Here is a 23,728-nt window from a genome sequence, read left to right as displayed (position 1 = left end):
GCAAAGCACGCTTCCAGCTGTATAAAGCCGAACCATCCCAAGCAAGTCTCTCCCTTTCTCGCCTCATGGCGCAAAGAGAGGAGGCTGGACGGGGCGAGCTTCCTCCAGCGCCACCAGAGCCAGGCGCAAGGCGCTCCTTCCCGGCAGCGCCAAATGCAGAGTCCACCTCCTCTTTCTCCTCCTCCTCCTGCTCTTCGGGCTTATGGTTAACTGGGCTCCAGAAGGCGAAGGGAGAAGCGGCGGGAAGGGGCGCGGCGCCTCTCCTCGGCGGCCAGCTCCTCTCCGCCGCCGTTCTTCCGAAGCGACCCACAACTTCGGCGCGGGAAAAGCGCGAGGGACGCTCCGAAGAACTACTGCGGCAGGCGGCCAAGGCAGGGCGGCCCCTGCTGCGCCTGAGGAGAAGAAGGAGGCGGCAGCTGGAAGTTGCAGCTCCCTGCACTGACTGGGACCTACCTTCCCGCCGCTGCCCGGTCCTTCAAGCCGCCTTCTTCCCCGGCTTGGCTTTTTCTAAGCGCGGGGTGGGAACGCGAAAGGGCTCCCGCGCTGACTGGGAGCTGCCGGGCGAAGCTACAGGCGAGGCGCCCCGCTGCCGCGCACTCGGGCTCCTCGCGGGGAACGACGGCGCGCGGGCAACACAAACTCTCCGGCTGCCCCGTCAGGCTCTTCACTGGAGCGGCTCTCCGGCTGCTTTGCTTCGCCGCCAGGAGCAGCGCGGCGGCGGCGGCGGCGAGGCCACCCAGCTGTGAGCCAGAGGCGGGAGGGGAGCGCCACGTGCCCGGGCAGGGGCCAATGGCGAGAGGGCGGCTCGGAGCTTTGCCGCTCCTAAATGCAACGCACCCGCCCGCCTTCTCGGCCGGGCCCATGTGACCACGTCGCCGGCTGGAGTTCAGGTGAGGGAAGCGCCCTGCAGAAGGAGTCGGCAGCCAGGTAGGTAGGTAGGCGGGCTTCCTGCCCAGGAAGGAACACTTGGGAGTTCGGCTCTGGGAGCAAAAAATTTGGAGAGGGGAAAGGATTGAACAAGGGGATGGCGGGGGCAAAAACAATAACAAGGAATAGAAGAAGGGAAAGGGTTAAGAGAAATAGGTACAGGAAGAGGAGGAAGGAAATAGGAGCACAGAGGAATGACACCCAAAACACTACTTCTGGTTTTTGGTTCTGGTCAGGGACAGCTCAACACATTCTGCCACCCGAGGCAAAACAGGAATCATAGTATCTTAGAGTTGGAAGGGACTCCAAGGGTCATCTAGTCCAACCCCCTGCAATGCAGGAATCTCAGCTGAAGCATCTATGACAGGTGGCCATCCAACTTCTGCTTAAAAACCTCCAAGGAAGGAGAGTCTACCAACTCTGGTGGGTGTTCCACTACTGAACAGCTCTTACTGTCAGAAAGTTTTTCTGAATGTTTAGTCGGAATCTCCTTTCTTGCAATTCGAAGCCATTGGTTCGAGTCCTACCCTCCAGAGCAGGAGAAAAAAAGCTTCTTCTCTCTTCCATGTGACAGTCCTTAAGATATTTGAAGACGGCTTACATACCTTCTTCTCTTTTCCAGGCTAAACATACCCAGCTCCTTCAAGTGCTCCTCATAAGGCTTAGTTTCCAGACCACCGGTCCTGTCAAAGGCAGCTTCTTCTCGCTTCTATGGTGGCAGGAGGCACCCACAGTGATGCCAGAAAACTGTGGGTGCCCCCTCCCACATCACTGGAGAAGCAAGGTGAAGCAGTGACAGCGAGATCTCACAAGAGCTCTCCAACAGGTGCCTCGTGGGCTAGCCAGCCCTCCACATCTCCCCAGTGGCTTAGTGTGGATGGTACCAGGGGGGCTGTTGCCCCAGGCACACACACCCCAAGATCCCCATCAAGCAGCCTCTGTGCCCCGTCCACCGCCATGCATGGTGTAACATACCTTGATGTGTGTACGGCACAACCTGCCGCCACTGCCACCCCCATCCTTAACTAAAACAAAACAGAGTGGCATCATTACTTCTTAAGACCTTGAACTGAGGCTGGGAAGTTGCTGGGAAGAGACCGATGGGAAGCCACCTATATATATATATAAAAGATTGTACCACCTCCCCTGGGCTCTGCTAGGTGGGAATGGGAGCCATGCAAGTAAGAGATGGCAATGCTGCTCCTATTTCCATATCTTTGTCACACTTTCTGGACAGGCTCCCAGAGAAGGCAGAGTTGCAGGCAGCTGCCTTAGCCCTCTCACTGCCTCATCACTCACACTTTGGGTAGTGGAGGGTAGCGTTGGACATAGAAGGAACATCTGACGAGAGCATTCTGCAGTCAGGGCACCACCACAGAGTAGGTCCTTTCCTGCTGAACTTCAAATGGCATCAGTGCATCCTGTGCCTACGCTTACTCAGAAGTACAGTATGCCTCATTGAATTCTGTGATGCTTACTGTTCTCACATGGGTTTGCAGTCCAAATTCTTAAGTGTGCCAAACTCTTCTGCTTGGGATCAGGCACCTTGTTTCATGTTAAAAGATCTGATTTAAAAAAGCAAAAATTTCAGGTTAATGTTTTGATTTTGGAAGGTTGTCTGATATTTCACACCACATAGTGGTTTAATGTGCTTCCTATGCAATAAGGTTTAAAAGATGGCTATTACACAATATGATGGTAGCTAAATAGTTGATCTTTCAGAGGCTGATGACACTTCACTTTCCACATCCCAGTTGTTTTCAATGTGGCTCATGTATATGTAGGGAATTAGCCTGTCCTTTTGATGAAAAGTTGACCAGTGAAAACACTGCAGATGAACATATGTAATCTATTCTGTAGTTTCCCTGCTACAGTTTAGCCCATAACCATGGCCTGCTCTTGCATATTTAGTTGTATGAATATCTTTGCTCTTTCATGGTGAAATCTAGACTCTGCTGAAGTTAATGGAATTCAGTTGAAGTGTACAGGTCTTTACAAACCAGCCCTATACATACATTTTTGGAAGCTCCATAGAGCTATCCACTCTTATCCAAAGTGCTATATTCTGTGTACACTGCTCTCTTCTAAAAGGACTGTTCTAAAGCTGCTTTTAGAATAAAAGGGGAAAGTGTTTATCTCTTAACACTCCTGTATGGTAAGGAAGCAGTAATTTACAGATAAGGACGTAAGTACAAGGTAAGGCAGGTTGTTCACTCTCAGGGTTACAAACGCACACATTAAACTGACTAATCTGGCTACTGAATTTCGTAACTGAGGTTAGTATTTGATATTTTGGACTGTGTTTTTTTCAGGACAGTTAACCTCAAAATGTACGTAATTGGTTTTGATGGTGCAATAAAGGGAAGAGGAGGCATTTTTTTTTAGCATAGTCTTATTAAAATACTGAAATTGCATTCAAAAAGCAACCATTCAGAACTTAGTATAGAAAAATTGCTGCAGTGATAAGAAGTACCTAACAGTGTTAGAGTTGCAAATGGCAGCATTAAAAAGCATTCAAAGTGATTATATTTTTGTAAACTGTTTTGAGGTTTTCTTACAGACAAGCACTATATAAATTTTGTTAAAATGGAAAAAAATGCCTGTACTAATTTTTTCACATTGCACCCTTAAGATGGCAGAACAACAACTACCAAGTTGTGAAGGGCTATATCACTTTGTAGTTTGCTCTTTGTCCACCAAAGTTTCTTCATTGGTAGATCACCTGACAAAGCAAGCTTAAGCAATGAATGTTTCTTGCTTTGGATTTTTCTTCCAGGAGTTTAGGGCAGTTCTTGAACTCACCAGATTAAAAAAACCCTGAAATATATACTGGACATCACAATAAAAAGATCACACTAAAAATGTCACAACACAATCTGATTCAAACACTTAATTTAAACTTCCCTCTATTACTGTGTAATACTTTAAAATTTCTTAGGATTTTCTACTTTTCACAATAATATATATTTTTAGGCATGATCCACCCAAATTTAGGCATGGAAATGGGAAGCACATATCTAAAGCTGCAATTCTATACTTAACCTAGGATTAAGTGCCACTGAACTCAGTAGCATATACTTTCAAATAGATGTGGGTCACCAAACTGTATTGTAAACATACTTAACTTGGGCTGTTTCACATATCCCCACAAATGGTAATAAATTTATTGAATAAAGGGCAATGCCCATAATGAAAATGATGTTTGCTGTGCAAATTTACTTCAGCTCTTACATCATTCTTTCAGGTTCACAGGCGTTTCTTTTCCTTTTCTTTTTTTCACAGTGGGCTTGTGACTTTTCAGAGAAGGCATATCCACAAACAAATGATAGTGCTGCAGAGAGCATAGCATGTTCTTTGTTGTGCAATTTTATATCAGAGTCAGTAGCAAATAAGCAGCCATGTAAAACAAGACTGCTATTCAGTCAAGGGAATCTGGTCTGACAGCATCATAAAATAGAAGACAGACACTTCAGTAGATTCCAGTATCAGCAAGAATCTTAATATACCAAGGACACTGTTTTTATACTTGATTGCATTCCTTGGAACTACCCACAGAGTATAAAAGGAAGAACTTTTCAAGAAAATTCTCCATCTATTTATTGTGTCTTGGTTTTTCCCTGTCATGTCTCTTGGGCCTTTGGCAGCTGTGGTGGGGTACCTAATCCAGTATGTTCAGTGTTTTTCTAGATGAAGGCTTAATGCTGGGAAAAGCTGCATTCTTGGTATTTCTACATGCAGCAGACAAAATATGGCTAGAGAAGCGTGACAGCCAGGAGTCTACTTGTAAGAAGGGGTAACACCCATACACAGGTACCGGTAATCTTAAATGCCCAAGCCAAGATGGCAGTGCCTTCCAAAACCTTTATGTTAGATCTGAAATGTGGGGGGGGGGGGGGCGGACCATGCCTTTTCCCCCTTTTGGTGTAATAATGCACAACTGTTACCAAAGATACACTTCAGGACAAGCTTGGGTTTGGGGTGCTTTTTTTAACTGGCGTGTGCATCAGTGCCCTCGCACAAGGCTGCAGCCTTGATCCTCCAGTGTGGTACTATTTGGGTGAACAGGACAAGTGTGCTCTTTCCGGGTTCAGAGAGTGAATGTTTAAAGGTATGTTCAAAAGGAAGGAGAGTAGATTGATGGGAGCTCTATACAGAATCATGAGTAGGGAATCACTTGCTGGTCCCACCCTCTGTCACATTCCTGCTGGCCTCCACAGTCAAGGATGAAAAGTGTGCAGCCTGCTTCAGTCATGCAGGCTTCCTGCATGGTTTAGACTCCTGACAAGTAGAGTATGCTGCCTGTCAGAGGCCTTCACCCTCTGGAGAACAAAACAGGGAAGCAATGGAGGGACGAGGCCAGCAAGTGCATGCACCCATTCTTACCCTTCATTATGTGCAGATAATAAAGACTAAAATGGGATACCATTGGAGGCCATCAAGTCCAACTGCCTGATCAGAATGGGATCAATACAAATGCAGCATGCAACTACAGCATTTCAGAGATCAGGAACAAGACCAAATATTTATTTTATTTGTTATTTATTTATTTATTTATTTATCACACCACACCATCCATCTGGCTGGGTTTCCCCAGCCACTTTGGGCAGCTCCCAACAGAATATTATTAATAATGATGATGAAGAAAAAGCAATCAAACATTAAAAACTTCCCTAAACAGGGCTGCCTTCAGGTGTCTTCTAAAAGTCAGATAGTTGTTTATTTCCTTGACATCTGATGGGAAGGTGTTCTACAGGGCGGGTGCCACTACCGAGAAGGCCCTCTGCCTGGTTCCCAGTAACCTCGTGTCTTGCAGTGAGGGAACCGCCCTTGGAGCTGGACCTCAGTGTCTGGGCTGAACGATGGGGGAGGAGATGCTGGGCTGAGGCTGTTTAGGGCTTTAAAGGTTTAAAGCCCTGTTTAGGGCTTTAAAGGTTGGTACCAACACTTTGAATTGTGCCTGGAAATGTACAGGGAGCCAGTGTAGGTCTTTCAAGACCGGTGTTATGTAGTCTCAGCGGCCGCTCCCAGTCACCAGTCTAGCTGCCGCATTCTGGATTAGTTGTAGTTTCTAAGTCACCTTCAAAGGTAGCCCCACGTAGAGCACTTTGCAGTAGGCCACGCAGGAGATAACCAGAGCATGCACCACTCCGGCGAGACAGTCTCCAAGCAGGTAGGGTCTCAGCCCGAGTACCAGATGGACCTGGTAGACATCTGCCCTGGAGACAGAATTTACCTCCGCCTCTATGGAAACCTGTGAATCCAAAATGACTCCCAGGCTGCACACCTAGCCCTTCAGGGGCACAGTTACCCCATTCAGGAACAGGGAGTCCTCCATACCCGCCCACCCCCTGTCCCCCCCAAAACAGTACTTCTGTCTTGTCAGGATTCAGTCCCAATCTGTTAGCCACCATCTGTCCTCCAACCTCCTCCAGAACAAAGGGTGCATGAAATAGACCGCCTCTCTCTCACCGTCCCACTGCCCAGTTCCCTCATTTTGGAGAGGACTACATTCCTCCCATCCTTAATGTCACGGTAAGATAAAGATGGGGTATCGTCAGCAGCAGGGACTTCCCTTATAATCAGAGCAAGTACTTTTCTAGCGCCAAAACCTCAAAGAACTGCACTAAGTCAAATTTAAATGGAATTAACTGGAGATGCCCCAGCAGCAATCTGAATATTGGATGCAAATTTAAGAGCACAAGAACAACATTGCAGTATTAGAACGACTAGAGTCCAGCATCCTGTTTTCCACAATGGATAATCACAAGCCGGGCAATAGCATTCTCTTGCTGCTGTTCCTTTGATAGCGGAGGTAATATGGTCATCATGACTAGTACCCACCAATGACCTTAGTCTTCCATGAATTAGTCTAATTCCCCTTCCATTCAGGTTGATGGCCAGTTTCAAAATGTGTCCAGTGTATCACTCACTGTAGTTTTAACATTGGTGTAACCCTGTAAAACAGCTGGCATACAGGACTTCTGGGTTGTGGGAAACCAGAGTCATTTGACTCAGTTAGCTCAGCTGGTTAGAGCACAGTGCTGATAACGACAAGGTCGTGGGTTTGATTCCCATACTGGCCACCTGCATATTCCTTCATTGCAGGGGGTTGAATTAGATTACCCTCAGGGTCCCTTCCAACTCTCCGATTCCATGATTCTAACTTAAAAATCTGGAGGAGGAGGAGGAAAAATAAGATTTAAAGAGGTATGTGAAATCTGGTAAACTGTGGCAGATTGCCAAAAATGGGATATTTCAAAGTAATTTTATTAGCTGTTGGAAAACCTGGCTTAGCTAGCAACCAGATCATACTTCGGATTGTGTAACAAATTCAGAAATCCTTGTTGTGATTTCATGCACATCTTCAGTTGCCAGTACAATCCTGTTTATAGCCTGAACCATGACTTCTAACCAGTGCTTTGTTTTCTTAAAAAAAATGTTTAGGGGTACTCTCATTTTCTTGCTCATATTGAAATACTGCCCCACAATGAGGCCAAATCTAGATTCACAAAATGTTTAGGGGTATGTGTACCCCTGCGTCCCCCCAGAAAAAAGCACCGCTTCTAACCCAACAAATGGAAGGCAGTGCACCAGCCATGTTTTGAGTGGAGGCCCATCTTGGATTTAAAGCTGATTTTGCTGCCTGCCTGATATTGCAGGAAGATGAGAGGTTACCAAGTGCCTGAAAGGCTGCAATCCACGGCTAGTCGGCTGCATTTAGTGTGCTGGGTAATAAACACAGACCTGAGCAGACCACTTAAATTCTAGTGTGATGCTTTAATAAAGCAAGAGAACCACAACATAAAATTATGTGTCATTTGTCTGGCATGCCTTGCTGTTAATTAGTATCCAGTAATTATTATATTAGCCACATGGAGAGGCTAATTGCAAATGACTGGCTGAATGGAAGTACCTGACCCTGATAAATGTAAATTCCACGCTGCTGGCCCTTTCGACTTAAGTTAGGCTTGTGCTTGAAGATCACTTGGAGGGCCAAAGAACCCACATTCACTGTAGACTGATCCCTCCCACCAGCCTATATAGTTTGTGGTGTGATTTACTCATATCTGTTGTGTATGTAGTGCAATGGACTGCTACAATTTAAGTTACTAACAACATCCCTGCTTGTAAACAGTAAGGTAAAAACTTCAGTGTACTACAGAGCTTTGGGCAAAGAAAAACATTAATTGATTGTCTAATATCTAGAATAAAGTTTCTCTCTCTTTCAGATCATTTCAAGATTATCAAAGCATTCTCTCCCAAGGAAATAGAAAAATGATAATTCCAAATGGAAATAAGAACAGCAAGAGCCTTGATGTATATCAGAAATGCTGCCACCTTTCAAAAACCTGTGATTTATTATTCATTATTATGTATTTAAAAGCACACCTTCTAAGTCTGGCATTTTTACTTTGCTGAGTTATGTAAGGTTTTTACAAGGCTACTTAGAAAGTAATCATTACGAGCTAAAGGAAAAACTTAAATCAGGTCGGACAGCAATAGATAGGGACACTTTAGGCTTACTGTTTCCTGTAATACACTTAGGTCCAAATGCTAATGATTGAGTGGTATATAAATGCCTTAAATAAAAGAAAATAAACGAATAAATAAATAAGCAAGAAAGGGGGAGAGACCACAATTACAAACAAAGTAAGAATGTGCAGTGCTTTAAAATTCTCAGGAATAATTTTAACAAAGCTAGATAAGAGGAATAGTCATCTCATAGTTGTCACTTAAGCCCATGCTCCAAGCATCTAACTGCCCTTTCCCTGACTGTTGCTCTGCCCTGCATATAGTGTTAAGCTCTGAGGTGCTTCAAATCAGGCCAGGCAATAATAGTTATGTGACAAAATTTAAAGGGGATGGACATGTGTACCTATTATTTATCAATAGCACCCCCATTGGCAGCAGTGGAGCAAGCCATTCAGGCGCCTGGGGCGGCATGTGTGCCCTGTGCCCATGGCGGGTCCAGCCGGGGCAGGATGCTCCATGGGGCCTCCAAGGAGTCTGTGTGGCTCCTCCCACTCAGCCACCCTACAGCTGAGGGGGAGGCGGTGGGCGGGCCGTTTGAGGCAGCACGGAGCCTGTGGGTGCCCAAGCCACCGCGTCACTCCCAGGAGAGACGCGTGGCTTGGGTGCGCTGCAGGCCCTGCGGTGAGTGCCACCCAGCATTTTGTCACCCACGGGGCAGTGACACCCGGGGCGGCCTGCCCTCACCACACACCCCTTCCTCTGCCCCTGCCCACTGGTGGTGCTGTGGAGCCGACCTGCACAACGATATCAGGAGCATTTTTAGGGGGTGCTCAGGAGGGCCAAACATTGTGCTGGATCCTGGATCTCTTGCTCATTTCCCTTTATTTTAAAAACTTGGTTGTTGCTTATTTGTGAGCTGTCTTCCAACTTAATTTGCCCCGAGGCAATTCTATATAGAAATTCTCAAATGCGAATTTGGATCTGTGCCCCAAGTCCCTTTAGTGCCTAGAAATGCCTCTGATTAGGGAACTCGAAGAACTGCCTGTTTCCACATATGCTTTCCTAGAATTCCACATATGCTTTCATAGAATTGTAGATCACAAGGGTGATCTAGTTCAACCCCCTACAATGCAAGAATCTCAACTAAAGCATCCATGACGGATGTCCATTCAACCATGATGTGCAATTCAGGCCCTTATTAGTGACGGCTGCCAAGAAGGCTTACCTTATGCCTACTATTACATTTTTGGGGCCCTACTATTATATTTTGGGCCAGGTGAAAATATTCTTTTTTCCTGGCTTGATTTGTTTTGTTTGTTTGCTGTTTGTTTTTTTGTTAATTGCTTTCATGCCACTTTGAATTTGTTTTTATCTTTGCTTATTGCTTTTATGCTTCTGTTCTAAACCTTTGTTGCTTCTAATGTTTTGTTTTAAATTGCTTTTACTGCAGTTTTTGCTTCTTTGAAAGGTGCCCTGGAAGTCTGCTGAATGGAAGGGGTGGAAAGCCAATAAATAAATCATCTGATGCAGCGGACTCTTGGCTAACTGACTATCAATATCACAATGTAAAGAATAGCACCATAATACATCTCACATCGTCCAGCTTCACCTGAAGCCCTCCCAGAATCGCAAGGCATGGGACTTACAGACATTCTTTGAAGTCTGTATCTTTACCCTGCCTGCAGAGACTGTCAGGTGCCTGACAATCAGAATTATAGAAGTTTGCACCTTTATCTGGATGAGTGATGGTGTAGCATTGGAAATATTTATTGTAATAAATATATATTTTCTTTTTCAGAATTGATCACATCCAGGGCTTTTTTTTCAGCTGGAGCCAATGGGGCCAACCCCAGGAGGCCCAGGCAAACACAAAATTTTTGCTTTGGGTGCCCGGCCTCTGCACCCCCCTCACCGCCATGTGTCACCCGCCAACCGTCGCAGAGCACGTAGGCCCCAGCTCAGTTTCCTCCTCGGGGTCCCACTGTGGCCATGGACGTGCTTCATGCTGTTATGGCGCCAGCGCACACACTAGGAACCCACAGTCTGGGGCCAAAGTCGGTGCCTCTGGCTGGAGCTCACCTCTCAGGTGTGCACCCTTGCTATTCTAAGAGAACAAGGGAGAAGTCCCTGGTGAGCTCCAGCACATCTTTTTCTAGAAAAAGAGCACTGCTCTGATCACATTTTGAGGAGAGGGGAACAAAACAAATCACACTGCTCAGTGGAAATAAGATGAAATTGTTTCACAGTTAAAATCCTAGAACTTAGTATCAGCTTTTGGTTGGAGAAATAATTTAAAACTCATTACAGTTAGAAAGGCCGTATCTACTAGTATCTGAAGCTGGGAACACCAAGGTCATGTACCTATCATAATTAAAGGCTTTACTTGTGTTGATACTGGCTGGAGTCCTGGATGTAGCTGTCTTAAGAGTTAGCTTTTGCAAAGACTTCTAGCTCTTAAATTACATTAGGTTCATTTTTAAAGTTTCATTTCCTGCTGTCTTTCATAATAAAGAGTAGTAGAAAGATACTGCCTTTCACGTTCAGTCGATGCTATAGCAGTGCTCATTAATTCTCCCTCTAGGATTCTGTCCTCACAGGTGAGGCCTCTTCCTGTGAAAAGCACACATTACTGAAGAAATGGCGCATTTATTGTATATGGGTTGCCTTAAAATAATTGCACTCGGGAGCTACTGTCTGAGTAGATTCCTCAGCTGTTGTGAAAAGATCCACCCCTGCATGCTGTGAGGCAGCAGGTATCAGGCTGGAAGCAGAAGTTCATATCTGCCCCACAGAAGACAGCAGCTATGGGGAGGGGAGAGCTGGTAGGCAAAATATTCAATTGTATGTAGCCGCTACCTTTTTCCAGCTGATGCTTGCAAGTCCCGTGTGCTGTGCCACCCCTGATTTCTCAAAAGGGAAAAAAGATAATAAAATGAAATAAATGTTCTACCCAGTTCCACAGAGATGCTCAGACTTCATTAGAAATGAAAAGTTGCGAACGTGTGGAGAGCCAGGAGAATTTTCACAATCCTGCCAGGCATTGCTCTGTGGGATCCAATGTCATTATTTTAATGATGATGTTTACCTTTCCTCTGCGCAACTATTTTTGACATGATAGAAGGAGGCAGTTATGAAAAATCTCTCCCAGAGAGAACGCAACACAGCTATTTCCCTAAATTACACTTTTTCTCTCTTTTTGTTTTAATCAGGATACTTCCAGATAGGCCACTCACATTTTATATTTGCCTTTCTCCCTCAATGACCTTTCAGAGAATATTTTCCTATGAAATTTAAAGTCCACACTGAAGATCTAGGTTAATTTAAGCCTGTTAACTAAAACTTCTAAAGGCTGGCAGTGGTGAGGTTGGGGCCGTGCTGGCACATCACTGGAAATGCCAGATTTGCAATGATGCTCCTGGCTAGTGCTTCTATGTTATCCTGCCCTTTCCATGGTCCCAGCTGTCTCCAGGTAAGCAGCAGCAATGCTGGTGTTTAGGAGAGCAGTTCTGTCTTGCCACACATGTCCCTACTGCATCCTAGCCCAGCTCAAACATCACATACCTGGTCCAGTAAACCATAGTTGGATTGGGAATTTGCCATTTGCCCCCAGTCTCCCATCCCTATTAACTTATTCTCAATGCCTAGTTTTATACAAGTCATCCCTCGCTAACAGGACCAGTGGTCAGGGATGATAGGAATTGTAGTCCCAAAACAGCTGGAGGGCCAAGTTTGGCCATCACTGCTGTTGGTTGTCCAGGATTGCTGGGAATAGTAACTGTGAGGGGTGAACTACACTGCCTGGAATTCTTTGAGGGAAAGAATGTGCTCACGTGCTTTGAAGATACAGTGTGTACACCTTACTTTTCAGAGACTTGCAGGGCTCTGAGGAGTGAGTGACGGAGGCAGCGCCCCCCGGAGGCAGACCCAGGAAAGGGGCCAGCGATTTATGGGGTTCGGTTCCACCCACGAGGCAGAAGCCAGGGCGGGGGGTGGAGGGGAATGTGAGCAATCAGAGATGGAGGAGGGGGTGCAGGATGGGTCAGAAGCAGAGAAAGATGTAGTTCAGGCCAGGGGCGGGCCAGTTAAATCGCTGCCACCGCCTGCCCCACTTTCTCCTAGAATCAGGAGCGGTGTGAAGAGGGAAGCACAGCGATGACTTCCTTGCAGAAGTCTCAAATTGTGTGCGCACACTCAGTCGGACGCGGGTACATAACCCCAGCGGGGCACGGTCACACAAATGCTTTAACTGCTCTGCAGGGCATGAATCCAGAAACACAGGAGCCAATTCTTAGGGGCTGAGGTCCCTTTGGCCCCCTAAATAAAATATTTGTAGAGGCCAGCCCAGGTTTATGGCATTGCCATTCAAACAGTGTGCACTTATGATCACTTATGCAGGGGGATCACTTATACCTTGGCCTCCCCAATATTTTATTCAAGTTGGCACCCCTGCCTAGAAACAGCTGTGAACCTATAGGAGATATTTTAAGTGCTTGATTTTGTCAATAAAGAATTAACCATCCACTGTTTGCCTTCCTTGGCTGGGTGTGCGCAGGACATTACAGTAGTTAGCTATTTCCATTCACAAGACCTTTACCGTTAACTAGCTGTATATGTCAGATAATAGTCGCAAATTTTAGCTTCAAAGGGAAAAGGGGTTAACGGGCTACTAGAAGAGATAAAAAAATATAATCTCTAACAAGGCATAATCATAGTCAGCACAGAGGACATCCATGCAGTAACGAATTGCATGGGCTTAGCTACAATATGCTCTAAGACTAAGTCGTATATTAAGGTAAAATAGCATGTCAGTGCCTACATGGTCCATTGCACAATGTACCCAAAGCAGTTTCCAATTAATGTATTGGTCTTTGTTTTAAAAGGGATTATTTGGACACTGTCCATAACGCAGCCACCCTCCCCCAGTGTGACTCAGCATCACTAAGTTAACCAGAGAGGATATTTAGGACAAGTATTTCCTATTATTTAGATCAGATGTGCATTTCTTATAGGTTTAGTTAGATTTTTTTTTTGGTCTGTCTTATCGCAAATGCTCTTGGAAAATAGCACTATGCAAACAAGCATGGAGATACAATAGCATTTAAAAACAAATTAAAGATATCACAGGTTAAAGCCTCATTTCTTAAACTATTTAAACTGATGCCGATATATAGCCAATGTATGTGGATTTGTTTTATTTTTTTAAAAAAAGCTTTCTGTTGCCTTACACTGGAATATGTCCCCCACCACCAGCCACTTGGTAGAGGCTGCAGTTCAGATTGTCTTCTGATTAAATATTGGCACAGATCCAGAGAGCATCACTGGGGGCAGTGGCCGGTTTTTGGCCTCAGTGGCGCAGAGTGCCTTCCATCAGCTTGGGCTGGTGGCTGTGTGTCCCTATGTGGACAGAGGTAGCCTAAGTTCTGTCATCTGTGCTCCGGTAACCTCTAGGTTTGATTACTGCAATGCATTATACGTGGTGGTGCCTCTGAAGATGGTTTGGGAACCAGAATTCAGCAGCCAGGTCCCTCACCAGGGGAAGGTGGTTGGAGAATATAGCTCCAATCCTGGCCTGATTGCACTTGCAGCCAATTAGTTTCTGAGCCCAAATTCAATGTGCTGGTTTTGAGCTACTAAAAGGCTCAGGATTGCAATACCTCATGGACCGACCCACCCTATATGAATCAATCTGGACACTGTGATCATCATCTGAGGTCATTCAGGTTTTTAGCTTAAATGAGCTACTTAAATGGAAATTGTGAAGCCAAAGGATGCTCTGCTTATAAGTCATCCAGTCCATTATTCTCAAATACCTTATTAATTTTAAGAAACATAAAGTCTAAGTGCAAGCCAAAAGCTACTTAATCTGTTGTTGTCCTTCTAAGCCTAATGCAACTACTATGGGCAATGGTGGCCTTATGCTTGCAGCCTTGGTACCTTATTTTTGTTCACTCATTCAGCTTTAGCAATGCTGCTCTAACATTTGGCTCATGTATCGGAACAGAAAATCGATTTCTTAAAAGCGACTTTAGTAAGGCAGCCTTTAAAAATGGTTTTAATGGTTGGCAATAAAGAAGTGTGTGTTTTATCAGATAAATATTTGCGTAATCTGAAAACGATGTGGTATTGTGGAACTAGGAAGACTTGGAAGACAGGTCTGTGGCTCTATGGTGCAATATTGTCTTTGGGTGTGTATTTGGTTTCAGCCTTATGTGCGCTTACCAAAGAGTAAGTACCCCACTGAACATAGTGAGACGTACATACTTCTAAGGATACATGCTTGGAATGCACTGTCAGATATCCTAGAAAGTCCAAAAGTAATGCCCAGAATGTATTGCTCAGGTGAAGTTCTGATGCCCACAGGACTCATGCTCTGTCCACGGTAATGAAGGATGTGCCTTCCTTGTTAACACACAGTGTCCTTTCTGATGCAAAATTTAATACTTGGGGGGGGGGGAATTTACAGCCAAACTAGCTCCTAAAATTGAAAAGGGTATGCCACTTATTTAAGCAATCTTTCTGATCATCTGCAAAGGTGCTAAAATCTAATAATCCCCATGCCATATAGCCTACAATCCACCAACTGGAAGTTGTTATGCTGAAATCAAATAATCACACCCATGTGGAATTGTTAGAAGGCCTTGTACTTCAAAACTGTTTTCAAAGTTTCAACAATGTTGAAAAATAGGACAATTAAAAAACAGTTCTTCAGAATTGTGCCGGCTGGGAAATATTGCTACACAAAGGCAACAGCTTAGAGAAAATCTGAAATTTTTAAGTGTTACTGTTAAAGGTGGTGGGTTACATGCAAGGATGACTTTGTGCTAGCGGTAAGCACCTTATGTAAGGCAGGACATCTCATTTTTTATTTCCCCCACTCCCTTACTACAGTCCAATGCACCATATCCCATACTGCACAGAGGGTCCCTGCAACCTCGGATGCAGGGTTTTCTTTTAGGACTTGCAGTGGGTAGGGCAATCCGTAGTGCTTTCCACTAGTACAGACCCACTAGATGCAGTCCATTCTTTTGAATTGTTGCAGTTTTGACCACCACCCTAACCTCTGAGCGGTGTGAGATTTCAGGGGTTCCAGGCACTTACCCAGGGTTTGTGTTCCCTTCAGAATGAGGCACAGCAGAGACTGTGGAGCCTTTATGGTATATGGTTTATTTACATATACATACAACCCGAGTCTGCAATGGAGTTCACAGCATTAACACTCCAAGAGGACCTTGCTTCCTGCATAGCGGCATCCTTGGATTTAAACAGAAATCAAGCATTGCTTTGTCTCTCTAGCTGCCCAGCTTGCTGCTTCCATCTTGTAGCTTCTGGCCTTTGTCTTACTAACTACCAGCAAGTTGGGGGGGGGGCACCTATTTTCTGTCTGGCACAGATCCACTTCCTTTGTTAGCTTAATGACCCATTCTTAGGCTATTATCTCACCAGAAAGCTGGCCTGGCTGTTCCAGGAATTTGAATCCTTGCTTAGATTTTAACACTTTCTGGATCCAGGAATTAGAAGGGTCTTGGCATACAGCCTGCCCCAACCGTGCCCCCCAAATACTCATAACACTATGTTTGGCAGATATTTGGATTGGGTTGTTGTTTTGGGAAATGCCAACCATCTAATCTAATTGTTACTTTTTAACGATAGCAGCTCCCATATTGATGCACTTCTTGCTGGTCAACCTATTCACTTTATTTGAACCTGACTCCTAAAGAAATGAATAGGTTGTTCTCGCAATTCAATTTCTCTTTAGCTCTTTCTTTGATATTCCAAGGACTGTAGTGCTGCTGTCCAGTTCAGTATGGCAGATGGTTAAATGGAAGAGAAAAGGTAATTTATTTACCTGTGCACTATATTTGCTTTAATGGATTTCAGGACTCTAGCTTTTCCTTTGTGTCTTACTCTTTTAGGATCACGCAGTACTGAAGGCCATCCGTATACTTTCCTCTAGGAATACACAGCCCTGGGCCTTCTTTTCCACATGTATCTGGAGATGATCAAGAGGCAGCATGGTGGAGGGGGAGTCATAATGCTGTTCAGGCTGAATACATGTCCACATGTTCCCACAAATGTTTTCTTGTGCAAGTGCATGCTGCTATTCAAAAGAGAACTATAGAATAAAAGGTAAAGGGACCCCTGACCGTTAGGTCCAGACATAACCGATTCTGGGGTTGCGGTGCTCATCTTGCTTTACTGGCCGAGGGAGCCGGCGTACAGCTTCTGGGTCATGTGGCCAGCATGACTAAGACGCTTCTGGCGAACCAGAGCAGCGTACGGAAATGCCGTTTACCTTCTCGCCGGAGCGGTACCTATTTATCTACTTGCACTTTGACATGCTTTTTAACTGCTAGGTTGGCAGGAGAACTATAGAATACCAGAAAAGAAATTTTCCAAATGCATGCCTGGTAATTTGCAAAGGGAAATTGGGAAGTTCTGTGTTTGTGTGTGCACGCGCGTGCGTACTAAACCCCCTCCCATGACACTGACTCTCTCTTGCAAATTCCCTTCCAGTACCTCTTCTCTGCAAACAGGTTTCTCTTGTTCACTGATACTTTTCAGGATGGAAATGTGAATGCACCACTTTAAGAGAGCAGTATCAGTTTGCTAGATGCTCCACCCCACATATAAAAAGCCATATGTACCAGTAGGGGGTGAACCTTAAGTTTTTCTATTTTTTTTCCAGAGAGGGGATCTTTAAAAATATGCTTTAGGGTGCGAGGAATACAATTTTATTATTTTTATGATTGGACAACATTTAGCTTGCTAAGTCTAGGTTTGATGAAGAAGCACATAAACTGCTTTCGGGAAACAAAACAAAAAAATTACCATCTGGAAATGTCAGGTAATGCTAAATAATAGCTGGCTAAATAAAAACTATAATATATAATATAACTGCAAGTACTTGGCAATAATTTTTAATGATTTCTATGCAATTTTGCATAGAATCCCCACAACGGGGTGAGCTCCCATTGCTCAGTTCCTGCTCCTGCCAACCTAGCAGTTCAAAGGCACATCAAAGTGCAAGTAGATAAATAGGTACCGCTCCAGCAGGATGGTAAACAGCATTTCCGTGCGCTGCTCTGGTTCACCAGAAGCGGCTTAGTCATGCTGGCACATGATCCGGAAGCTGTACGCCGGCTCCCTCGGCCAATAAAACGAGATGAGCACCACAATCCCAAGAGTCGGTCACAACTGGACCTGATGGTCAGGGGTCCCTTTACCTTTCCCTTTATGCAATTTTGCAGACATTTTACTTACCCAAACTAAATGATATCAATTTAACCAAAATATCTTTAGAATTCCCAAGTCATGTTGCAGCTTTTTAGCACCCCTCATTTTTGGAATTTGAAAGTTGAAAAATTCAGCTCGCTCTACCAGCCTCTTCTGCACCCAGTGCAGCAGATCCACTTGCAAAAATCTGCTTGTATGTGTACTTCCTGGATTAGTTCAAAAAAATATAACCAATCGGGGATTCATGAATACTTGAGAGCCAGAATCAAGGCTGCCCTGCAAGCAGGATTGCATTTTGGAGACGTCTGAGGCAAGAATCAATACAAGGGCTGTGGAATCAATTCCATCACTGGGATTTCTAGGAGCAAGCAGGTATCACGTTCTGAGCAGTATGCAGGAAGGCAATCCACAGAGCACAGAAGCAGCACAAGAAGAATAAGAAGCAACGGCAGAATGAAATAACAAGGTTTGGCTGGGCTGTATAACTAGAATAACCACTGACACCAATTCAGATTTGCTTGGTCATCTTTATTAGTGATTTTTTTTAAAAAAAAATCTGCCAGAGATCTGAATGGTTCGTCACATTAACCACTCGGTAAGTTGGGCATCAAGGGACGCGGGTGGCACTGTGGGTTAAACCACTGAACCTAAGGCTTGCCGATCATAAGGTCGGCGGTTCAAATCCCCGCGACAGGGTGAGCTCCCATTGCTGTATACCGGCTCCCTCGGCCAATAAAGCGAGATGAGCGCCACAACCCCAGAGTCGTCTGCGACTGGACCTAATGGTCAGGGGCCCTTTACCTTTTTAAGTTGGGCATCACCCATAGCCTATATGCAATGCCTGCCAAGATACCAGGATTAAAGACTCAGTGCAACCCAAAAACCTGATAGCATGTCTTTCTGCCATGTCAGAGCTGACCCAGACACCTGTCAGACCACAAGGAAGGCTTGGATTGCCATTTCACCTGGAGTAGTTGTAAGATAAAAGCTTTTGCCTGTGGACTTGGAGGTCCTTGTTCAAAGTTCATCCCCATGCAGCCCTGTTCTCCTGCTCCCTGCACTGATCACCGTGCGTTGCTGCTACAATTTGGAAATCAAACTTGAGAATTCTTCCACGCTCACATCCCCGGTTGATAATACCTCTTTCTAAAGAATCTAGCTGACAGTTCAGTGGACTGTGTGCAGGAAAGCAAAGCCATTATGCCACAACATTTGGGGGACGCACCCAGCCCCGCAATCTCAGCTTGGGTCTTTAAGTAAGGGAGCCTGACAAAAGTCAGATGCACTCATTCAAAGACTGTCACTTCCACTGATTTACTTTTCTGGCTAGGAGTGCTGGAGATGGTTTTACAGATTTCATTTTCTCAGCCAGCTTCCCCTCCTCCTTGTGTTTTCTGTATCAGCAGGTATTTCTTTATGTGCCAAGAAGAAATGAATGTGCCTATTCAATAACCATCCAAGATTGCTTTAACAATCTCTTTCCTGAGCAGGAGAAATAGACCTGCCTTCTTGTGTCTAAATGTCTGAGAAGGACAAAGATGCCACTGACCACTGAACTCGATCGCGATGCATTAGGGAATCTGCTGGGGGAGGAAAGGGGTTAATTAGCAGTAAAATAAAACAAGATTACCCTCCCGAGCGACACGCTCGGAAGAACAGGCCAGAGGCTTGAATGACTGCCAAAATACCAGCCAAGTCCTGCTTATGCAGCTGCTGGGTTTATATTGAAAGCAGATGTGGAAAGCCTGCTTCTGTAACCAGGTTTCGGCAAGCGCTTTAGCTTTCTTGGAAATATCCCTCTCGGGGTCTCCTTGGGAGGCATGAAAATCGTCTTCTGGAGAGATAAGTTTGGTTCCCCATGGAAATCAGCCATATTAATGTATACAGATGAACTTGCTGGCCGGGTTCGTCTCGCGATATTCCCCTGCCCTAGAATGAACTAAAGTGTTGCTGCTCCCATACGATAAGACACCCATGTCTTATCTTAGACTGAGCAGCATAATAAGAGCAAGCTGCATGATAAAGAGATGACGATGATGCTATTTTTAATGTTATGCTGCTTCTTTACTTCCTCTCCTCTTCCGCTCTTTGCCTCCAGACTGTCAATATTTTGCAGGATGGATTCAAGCGTGTAACGTAAATTTAGGTTTGTGCAATCAAAGCGGATTAGAGATCTCTGTCACTCTAGTGCAACGGGTCTGCTTTTTTTTTTTAAAAAAAAGAAAGAAACAGGCTTTTACAGTTGGGAAACGAAATGCCTTGAAGAATGTAGGATAAATGAATGATTAATGGAAGATGTATAAACACCCTGCAAGCAAATCTGGATGAATGCAGCTTGAACGTTCATTGTTCTGTAACCACTTTGCAATGTTCAATAAAGGCTAGACATAGTCTATTCTGTGTAAGTTTTATGCAAGCAAATAAATGCTCAATAAACGAATCATACGGGGAAGCCCTATTTCACTGGCAGCAGGTAGATAGTATTAGAAGAAAGCGTTCAAATCCATCCTGTGCACCTGCTTCAAAAATGCAAGTGCTCTCTCTCTCTCTCTCTTGCTCGCTCGCTCGCTCACTCTCTCCCTCTTAGGTGTCACTGTTGGCTCTCCAGTCTCTGTTCTCAGCCCCTTCAATCCCATCCATAAAGATGCAGCAGCGATGTATGTGCCAGCTTGTTGCTGAGTAGCAATTAGAGTAGCCAGAGCAAAGGAAGAAATGATGCTTACACCTTTAACCGTTGTACAGAATGGCATTTTGGTAGGTGTAGTTTGCCATGCAGATGTGAGTAAAGCTTGCAACATGGGTAGTTGCAGCCATCATGCATGTCGATTCAGACCAGCCCTCTAGCCATAAATAGAAATAACATACGAATGGGGTTGTTAAGCCATGCTCCCCCTGCATTGTGAATCCCACCTGAAAATAGCAACAGTCTTGAAATTCCCTTAAACATAGTTTGGCTTACTGTATCACATAAGGCAACCAAGTCAGTGGAAGGTGAGGAATTGCTCAACATTAGGAGGTTGTAGTAGGAAACAACCACTCTTGCCTCTCCTTGGCCCCTGACACATGACACCACATAGACTGAAGGGCTCATCAGAGCTCGGGATTCATAAGCTGCTTTTTAAAATAAATAAATAATAATGATAATGATATAGCGTCTTTGAAAGTTAGAGTGGAGTAATAAATGCAGCCAATATTGATTCGTATGTATATCATAGATCTGCCATTGGTTGATAAACATTCTCTGTCTAGAAAAGTATATTATTTTCCTTCCTAAGACCTTTAAGAATCTGCCGACATTCGACCACTTATAGGAATAATACAGCAAACGATTTTACGAAAGGTCATATGTGACATAAGAAATTGGACCTGTTTGATTTATGTAGAGGAAGGAGGACTGAAAAATATGGATGGTTTGTAGCTTAACTTTTTTAAAAAGACCTTAAATCTTTTTGCTTTATTCTGTCATCAGTGAGTGACGGTCACTCCCATGCTGCTGTATATGGGAATAAGGAATGGGGCCCTGCTGAGTTAAACTGCCCCCGGCATTGTGCACTTGATCCAGTGCTCACACATACAGCATCTGTAGAGAGGTGGCTTTCACATATTTAATTGCACACACAAAGTCTTCCACTGAATCTGGAACTCAGAATGATTGAGTTTCAGATTCTGTGGAAACCTTTGCCTCTCTTCCTATATACATTAAAATGTAATGCTGTCATCACGCTGCAGTTCGTGGGGCTGCTGGTAGGGGGAGGTGTTTCAGAAAACCATACTCAGACACCCCTATTTAAAAGGGGTTTGGGGTGAACCATGAGGGAATAAGGGGAGTGGGTGAGGTTTAAAGACAGGAGTTTTTGGTCAGGGAGAAGAGGTTGGGGAGGTTTAGGAGAAGGAGGTTGGCAAAGGGATTGGCAGGTAAGCAGGGTTGACAAATCGAGTCAGCAGGGGTGGCAGCCCATAGTATGAACTATATGCCCTCATTTGTACTGTATGTGGACAACTAGGGAAGGTCTGCATGAAACATGTGACTGCAAGGCAGCCCTACTCCTTCTTCCTGTGTACAGCAACATGGAATTTAATAACACCTGAAGAAAGCTTATATCACCATAAACCAAATGTATTAGTATCAGCAAATACTTGTCTGTGTTGTGATTTGTTCAACTTCTGTCTGCATTCAACCAGAAACACTGTGCACATAAAAGCCTTACAATGTGATTACAGCATAATGTTCTCCAATAACTCTATAATCGCCATCACATGCCTGTCTACTCAGCTGTTAGTCCCATCAAGTTCAATGAGGCTTAGTCCCAGGTAAGTGGACACAGGGTTACATCTTAAACTATGATGTAGAAAAGATTACAGTGCCATCTCAAACTGCTTCGCCAGAATTTTTTCCAGAAGAAATACAGGTTTCTCTCGCCCCCCCCCCCCGTTTCTTTTATTTTTAAAATATGAAAGTACTAATATATATAATTACTATCCTTTTTGGGGACATATAAATGTGCTATAAATATTCTAAATAGACACAGCATCAAATATACAATAATCAGTTACAAATTAATCCAAATCACTACGATTTGTCTGGTATGACAATAAAAACACAGAAAGGCTTTATTTTCACATTGATCTGACTCACAAGGAGGTGACCTCAAGCAAATATTTCTGCCTACCCAAAGATTATACTGGGGTGGGAATAACATGGTGCTCTGATGGGGATGCAGATCTCTCCTGGGTGATAGAATATCTTTAACCTTTCACCATCCCCAGTATTCAGATGATTCTATAGAACAGCACCCCCTAGTGGAGATAAACTCAACCAACTCACACATACAGAAACGGGCAAACACTAACAAGCAACTGGGGGAAATGAAAAGACCGCATCACGCAGCCCATATTTATGAAATGCTACCATGGGGAATGTCATTGTTTTTGCAACATAATAATATCCCTCGAACTTAGAAATAAATAATAAATTAATAAAGGGATAAATAATTGCAATGAAAAAGAAATGTGACTTAAGCCTCTTTGCCCTACTTTGATTTCAATCTTAATAATCATTCATATCAGATTAACTCTTGTTCTCTCTGCTGTGTGTGTGTATATAGGTAAAGGTAAAAGGTAAAGGACCTCTCGATGGTTAAGTCCAGTCAAAGATGACTATGGGGTGCAGCGCTCATCTCGCTTTCATGCCGAGGGAGCCGGCGTTTGTCCACAGACACCTTTCTGTGACATGTGACCAGCATTACTAAACCGCTTCTGGCGCAACGGAAGACCGTGATGGAAGCCAGAGCACACGGAAACGCCGTTTACCTTCCCGCCTCAACAGTACCTAATTATCTACTTGCACTGGTGTGCTTTCAAACTGCTAGGTTGGCAGAAGTTCGGACAGAGCAACAGGAGCTCACCCCATCATGTTGATTCGAACTGATTCTGATCGGCAAGCTCCAGAGGCTCAGTTGTTTAGACCACAGTGCCACCCACGTCCCTGTACATGTATATACACACATACACACACACATAATGGAAATCTCTAAGCTACTTGAATACATGCAATTGTTTGGTATATGTTTTTATCGTATTGTAAATCACTTCAGGCTGACTCATGGGAAGCAGTTCACAAATGAAACAAGGAATAATAACAGGCACACTCCGATGGACACTGAGATATGTCAAGCTGCTAACAAGGAGAAATAAATCACGAGAGCAGCACAATAAATAAAGACTACTGCAACCACTCAATATGCCCTTTTCCTATATACAATACTTCTCAGGGGTAAATTAGGCTGCAGTGTTGCTGAAGGGCACTTAGTGAACTTGCAGTCTTGGATATGAATGGTATTATGCTGTTTGAAGCCATATCAATATTCTTTATTAGCAGACTTCAGTTGCTTATCAGCTTCTTTGATGTCTGCTGCCACAAGACAAGGTACTGCAGGCTCATTGTGCACTAATTAATCCTGCTCCACATGGCTAATTACTTGTTATTAGTACTCAGTTTAAACTTCAGTACAGCATGCAACAGAGGACATTGATTTAGAACCACAGCATTAGTACCAGGCGGCATGACTTCATGAGGAATCCCACCCTCAAGGAG

At 44.4% G+C, this 23,728-nt stretch overlaps 2 protein-coding genes across 2 annotated transcripts in view; one reads left to right on the top strand and one right to left on the bottom strand.

The window, feature by feature from the left end:
- Positions 1–908, bottom strand: part of STXBP6 (syntaxin binding protein 6) — a 99,192-nt gene extending 98,284 nt beyond the window's left edge. The window contains exon 1 of the mRNA XM_081887686.1: positions 454–908. The gene's annotated coding sequence lies outside the window, so the exon portion shown is untranslated. The remainder of the gene's footprint in view (positions 1–453) is intronic.
- The window catches only part of LOC309356321 (uncharacterized protein), a 258,701-nt gene that overhangs the window by 203,960 nt on the left and 31,013 nt on the right, over positions 1–23,728 (top strand). The window lies entirely within an intron of this gene.

The sequence above is a fragment of the Podarcis melisellensis genome, assembly GCF_964234715.1.
Source record: "Podarcis melisellensis genome assembly, chromosome: 1".
In the NCBI taxonomy this organism is placed as follows: domain Eukaryota; kingdom Metazoa; phylum Chordata; class Lepidosauria; order Squamata; family Lacertidae; genus Podarcis; species Podarcis melisellensis.
Note: the sequence above shows the minus strand (reverse complement) of the source record. Positions and strands in the feature narration are given on the sequence as shown.